At 42.0% G+C, this 6,861-nt stretch overlaps 1 pseudogene; it reads right to left on the reverse strand.

Annotated features, from left to right (window-relative positions):
- Positions 1-427: 427 nt before the first annotated feature.
- LOC124251133 (serine/threonine-protein phosphatase PP1-gamma catalytic subunit-like) lies at positions 428-1,355 on the reverse strand (annotated as a pseudogene).
- Between the last annotated feature and the right edge of the window lie 5,506 nt (positions 1,356-6,861).

Genomic DNA, 6,861 nt, shown 5'->3' on the forward strand with positions numbered 1-6,861 from the left:
ACATGTAGAGATTGAGCACCCTAGGGCTCTCTTCATATCCTAAAGAAAATTAGCATTTACATTATTCATGGGTTGAACTGAATTAAAAAAAGATCAGTTGTACACTTAGCCCTTAGGATAAACTGCCCTAGGGTGTACAGCTTTAACACCATCATTAAAGTTGTTTGCAAAAGGAATAGAGAATCAAAAAACTAAACATTTTTTCATGTGAGTGGAGAGTCTGTCATTTGCTGTTATAACCAGCAGATGCCATTCATCAAGTCAAAAATGGAAGGGGGGCCCCACAAACACACTATCTGAGCAAGCTGACCAATACACATGACAGTTTTAAAATGGAGATTATACACTGTATGTTACAAGTCCAAACCAGGCAGTGTAAAGATGACATCTATTTCTTTGCTTGCTTTGTGATCGTACCTTGGAGGTGTTAGGGTCTCGTGGCATTCAGCTTCTTTTTCTCTGCAGGCTTTAATACCTGAAAAGAGCACATTAGCGTTTTGTCCACATTCATCATGGCACCTGCGTTATCAAACTTGCCATAATAACTGGGTGCAGAAAACAGAGTGACCAACTGCCTCTTTGCAAAAAAATCATATCCATCTTCAGCCACCTGATGGGCTCTACATATAAGATCCAAATCATGCTTAAGGAGAAATTTTGCAACTACTTCTGCATCAAATGTGAAGGACACTGCTCTGTCATTTTCACCCCAGCCTAAGACATCTTTATTGGGGTCTGACCACAAAAGATTGCAAAGAAGACCTTGATCCAGTACATCAGTTGGTCACATAATTCACCGAATCTCCTCCACAGATGGAAGATCTGGTGATAAACCTCCATGACAGCAGAATATTTTCTCATCCACGATGACTGCTATTGGTAAATAGTTAAAGCAGCCTGTGAAAGTTTTCCATAGTTTAATGTTATATCTTCTTTTACATTCATCATAAGATCCATAAATTCTATTGATGCTGGCACATTCGTGGTTTTCTCTGAGAAGAAAAAAATTCTCAGGATGTTTGATTTTGGAAGCCATTAAGAGGCACTAGTCTCTGACGACTGCTTCCCCCTGTCCACATAGTCCCCAAGAAACAAGTAGTTGCTTTCTGGTGGGAAACCACCGTACTCGAGAAGTTGAAGCAAATCATAGTATTGCCCCTGGATATCACCACATATTTTGAGTGGCGCTTCAAGTTCTAGTAGGATAGGCTGGCTGAGAAAGATCTCTCGAGACTTTAAGCAGAGTCCTCTGATTTCATTCTCCTGTAGCTGGACATTCTTGCCAGGCTTGGACCTCTCACTGCCAGCAGCCGTTGGATGACGCTGTCAAAGTTGAGTTTATCTGTTTCCGCCATCACCTTCCCACCCCAGTCCCTCCTGGCGCGGTGTGACCGCTGGCTCACACCCGGGACTCACACCTTCTTTCCCACGACACAAGCACAGAGGCAGTGGTGGTGGCTGTGGCAGCAACCATGGCGAGTCCCCTGCAATCACCCGACTCCTTGCTCCCTCCTTCTCTCCTCACCGGAACCACGAGCAAAACCCAAAATTATTGATACACACAACAACATGGATAAATCTAGACGTTATGTTGAATGAAAGAAGCCAGGCACAAAAGAGTACATGCTGTGCATGAAATCACAGAATAGGCAAAATTAATCTATAGTGGTTACTTACGGGGGGGGGGCGGATATTAACTGGGGATGGTCACAGAACACTTTTGGGTAAAGGAAATGTTCTTCATCTTGATCTGAGTGGTGCTCACATGACTGTGTACATATGTAAAATTTCACTGAGCTATGCATTTAAAATTTCTGCATTTTATCTAAGTTTTATCTAAAACACACGCACACACACATACAAATTGAGTTTCACCAGATATTTGAGGGAAGTCTCCAACAACAGACCAAAAATCTGTGAGTCCCACAAAGGCAGGAATGTTTGTTCTGTCCTCTGATGTATCCTAGGCACCTAGAATAGTGTCTGGCATATGATAGTTTCTCAATGCATATTGGTTAAGTGAATGAATGAAAACAAACACTAGCACACAAAAACCAAAGAGAAAATAGGATCTCAAAGAAAACAGAGATAAAAACAAAACAAAGTGCCGGAATAATTACTCTCCTCCCAGAGATAAGAGAAGATACTGCATCTATTTTAAAAAAAAAATGCTATTAAAGAATGTTTGGTAGACAAGAAAGAGTTCTTGAAAACCAAAAGTGTAAAAGTTGAAATAAATTCAGTAGGAGGGCTAGAAGATAATATGAAATTTCCCCAAAAGTAAAAGAAAAAGATTAAGAAATGGCAAATTAGAAAAGAGAAGAATAAAGAGAATAAATGCAGAAAGTGCAATGTCTAATTGATATCCTTTCCAGAAGGAGAGTGCAGAAAAAAAAAGAGGAGTCAAAATTATCAAAGAAACAATGCACTTACCGTATGACCCAGCAATGCCATTCCGAGGTCTAAACCTAAGAGAATTGAAGACATGTCTACACAATAACTTGTACATGGATGTTTTTAGCAGCAACCCAAATATCTATCAACTGATGCATGGATAATAAAATGTGGTATATCCGACTGATGGAATATTATTTGGCAATAAGAAGTATGGTACATGCTATAATGTGGATGAAACTCAAAAACACGCTAAGTGACAGGAGTCGCTTACAAAAGACTCTTTTCTGTGACTCCATTTATATGAAATGTCCAGAATAGGCAAATCTATAGAAACAGAAAATAGATTAGTGATTGCCTAGGGCTGGAGGGAGGCAGAGGGTGGGAGGAATAGGGAATGATTACTAATGGGTATGGGGTTTCTCTTGGGGGTGATGAAAATGATCGAAAATTGATAGTGATGGTTGTTTTGTGAATGTGCCAAAACCCATTGAACTGTACATTTTAAAGGGGTGAATTGTATAGTATGTGAGGTGTATCTCAAAGAGAGTAAAGAAATAGAAATAATACAAGAAACATTTTCAGAACTGAAGGATGCTAAGACTCCAGATGGAAAAAGCCACTGAGCGTTCAGCATAAGAAATGAAAAAAGACAAGAAACAAAAAACCAAAATCATCCCCTGCCCCAAGGCATGTTACTGAGATATGTTCACTGAGAGCAGTTTGATAAAGAGAAGTTCCTAAAAGTTTCCACTAAGGGAAAAAAGTCATAAGGAAAGGGGAATTGGGGGCTGGCCCTGAGGCCGAATGGTTAAGTTTGCACACTCTGCTTCCACAGCCCAGGGTTTTCCTGGTTCAGATCCTGTGCGCGGACCTGGCACCACTGGTCGGGCCATGCTGAGGTGGCATCCAACATAGCACAACCAGAAGGACCTGCAGCTAGAGTATACAACTCTGTAGAGAGGGGCTTTGGGAAGAAAGGGGGAGGGGGAGAAGGAGGAGAAGGAGAAGGAAGAAAGAAGATTGGCAACAGATGTTAGCCCATGTGCCAGTCTTTAAAAAAAAGGCAGAGGGGGGAATTGGAATGGCACCAAACTACTAAACAACAATTCTAGAATCTAGAAGTCTCTGAAGCAATACAATCTGGAAATTTTCAGTATGAATGATTTGCACCTAGGATTCTATACCCAGCCAAACTATCAATCAGGTGTGAGGTTAGCCAAAAGCCATTCTTAGACATGCAAAATCTCTTAAAAAAAAAATTTATCTCCAAAGCATCTAGTTTGGGGGCACTGCTAGAGAATGTGCTCCACTTTAAAGGGTAAATGAAAAAAGAAGAAGTCATGGGATGTAGGAAAGAAAGGCTCCAAGATAGAGAGGAGCAGACTCAAGTCCACAGGACGCTAACTATTCAGCAGATCTGCAGAACAGTCTAGTCAGACCAGGCTGGAATATGAACATGTCGGACACCAAAAGAGAGATGGTCAGGAGGAGAAAATATAATTGACAGCACAAGAGATAGTTTTAACTACCTGGAAAATTGTATAAAGGAGATATTTTATCATTTTCAGATGTTCAAAGAAACAAATAACGAATCAGGCCATTATTCACTATAGCAACAGCAGAAAATTGCACAAGAAAAGAAATGTAATCATAGTTACAAATTGCCTCCACGGTGTACAATTTTTATATACACATAATAATGAAGATGCCAAATCTGAATTCAATAAATAATTGAGACAGTTGTATGAGGAGGGGAAGAGGACTGGGAATTCATCCCATACAGCACAGACACGGGACAGTCAGAATGGAGAGTGGTCAAAGCACTGGAACAGGGTTCTGGAGGGCCCCCTTAGCTGCTGGGTCCTGCGGAAGTCCAGGGTATCCCAGTGCAGGAACTGGAGCAGCCAGGGTGGCAGGGATGGTGCACGGAGGAAGCTTCTGTATCCACCAGAACAGAAGTTCATTTTGCAATAGCGAAACAACTCATATGGTTGTAACTGTGTGACCATCTGAATATCAGCCACGAAATGGGAATGTTGGAGAGTGAAATCTTTGCCATAGTTGAAAGTCAGTGCATAATCTCTAAAATAGCTGAATCAAAAGATAGCACACTATGGGTATTATTCAGTAAGTATCAGAAAAAAACAGTTAAGAGAGTGGGCAGTGGTTAACTTTCTGGATGAACCTAGGCTGGGGAAGTGGGCCAAGAGACCGATATTTTTTGTTATAAGCCATGATTCTTTAAATAATGTTCATATACTACTTGTGTAAAAATAAATTTGACTTTCAAATGATTTTAAAACTGTAACACATATGCAAGTGAACATGAATTACCACTGACACTGTCTTCCACTTTTCTTATCATTGAGAATTAAGAAACAAATTATACCCCAGAGGCTGTCACAGGGTTTCAGTTCCATTATCTCAGTATATTTCAGATAAAACTTGTAGTTTGTGTTTTTAGCTAAGAGTTTTAGTTTTGGTTTCTTTGGAGTTTTTTTTTTTTCCTCCCCCTGACCATTTGTTTTGCAAATAGATTCTATTATCAAGCCTCTGTATACAAAAATAAAGAAAAAAATATCTTTCTAGAGAACCACTGAAGGGCTTGCGGGGATTTTATATGAAAAGATTTGGGGAGATTAATATTATATTCATTTGAAGCCTCGGGGATGAAGAGTCCTCCCATAATTCATTGCTGTTATCTCTACGTTGCTTGTACCCTGTGGGCCCTTCGCTAATATTAGTCAAATGAGTAAATGATTTCATTTTGCAAATTTCTAACTTGTCAGTTCCCTTACATCACAATCTCAGGCATTAATGACTTGTGGCTTTCATATTCATTTTTAATTGAACTTAGAAGATGGACTTACTATTTCGGGGTGGTGGGGAGAGGGGTGGTCAGGGATTGGGATTTAAAGGATTGAGGGCAAATCATTGGGAAACTCAGCTGAATCAGAATTCGAGAGTCTCCTGGCTCCTAACGCTTAAGTCTTGTCCCCATATCCCTGAGGACATCAGAGCAGAGGATGACATTCACATCCCTCAGATTGACTCCACGGTGCTAGCAGATGCATTTGCTCTCTGACCCTCTTTTCCTCTGATTTCTGGGTGATGTGGGGTAGCCACAGAAGGAAACCTCTCTCCTCAGGGTCCCCTGCTCCAGCTGGTTCCCGTGTCTGTGGAAAATTAGACAAGACTGTCTGGCCTTGTCATTCTGTCTCATTCTGTCATCACCTAAACTGGCCTCATTGAGAGAAAGGCTCCCATGCCTTTGGGCTCATACCTAGTCATGGAATTTAAGGCCTTCCCAGCTGCCCCCATGTGTGGCTCTGTGGCCCACATCTGCCATGATGGCCCTGGAGCTCTCTGTCCACTTCTGCCCCTGGTGTCTCCTCGATGGGAATCCCCTCCGTGCCCCTCTTCACCGGTCAGTAAGTATCTGAGACTTGAGCATTTCATTCTTTTCGTTCCTTCAAACTCTTCTGAGGTTTAGTTCCTCCACGAAGCAGCCTGTGGTTACCCTCCCCCTTCAGGGTCCTTGCTGCCCACTTCACCCCAGCAGCGCTCAGTCCTCCCGTCCCTGCCCCCTGCAGTACCAGCTGGGTCAGTGGCTTTTTCCCAGGCTCAAGCCCGCTTGTTCCTTTGTTCCTGCATTGGAAGCTCCTCTTCTTTTGAGCCATTTTACAGTTGAGCATCTCCACCAGAAGAGTAGGTCGGAAAAGGAGAAGAGGGGAAGATTTGACCTGCGTGTCTTGGTTCATTTCCTCTCCTGTTAAAAAAACTTAGTGGGAAAAAGGTTAAAATAAGTGGGGGTATGAATTCTCTAGGCTTTGTCATATTCTATATCCACCGGGTCTGCCCACCTCTGATCCTGTGAGGGTGTAGAAATTAGGGGATGGCAGGGGTAGAAAAACATTTGGCCAACTGGTAGGACACCTCTCCTCCAGGTTCCACACATCCCAGCTCCAGAGCCTCATGATCACGTTCCCAATCACATTCCAAACAATATTTTAAGATCATTTTTTGTAATCACGCCTTCTTTTATTCTATAGATACTCAGTGAATCCAAACAGTGTGCTAAGCTGTGGGGATATACAGGTGTAAACTAAGGCACAGACCCTGCCCACAAGCAATCTGCCACTCATGAGAGACGTCAGTGGCAGCTGGAAATCCAATAGGGTGGAAGGAAAGGCCCAGAAGAGAGGGGGGCAATCCTGTACCGTTGCGGGGTTCCAGGCTCCCAGAGGGAAGATGAGGGTGAAAGTCGTGGGTTTTGAGGTGTCTGTGGAATTAGCTGCTTACGAGAAATTGTTTTGTCTGGTTTCGGAAACTACAATGGAGCACTCAGAAATTCCTGTAATTTACTGGCAAATCTTAATACTCACTTCAATTTCTCTTAGTTATAAGCCCAACCCAAGAAGTTTTCTTTTAAAGGAAATTATCAGATTTGATGAACAATTGCTT

The sequence above is a fragment of the Equus quagga genome, chromosome 13 (assembly GCF_021613505.1).
Source record: "Equus quagga isolate Etosha38 chromosome 13, UCLA_HA_Equagga_1.0, whole genome shotgun sequence".
NCBI classification, from domain to species: Eukaryota; Metazoa; Chordata; class Mammalia; order Perissodactyla; family Equidae; genus Equus; species Equus quagga.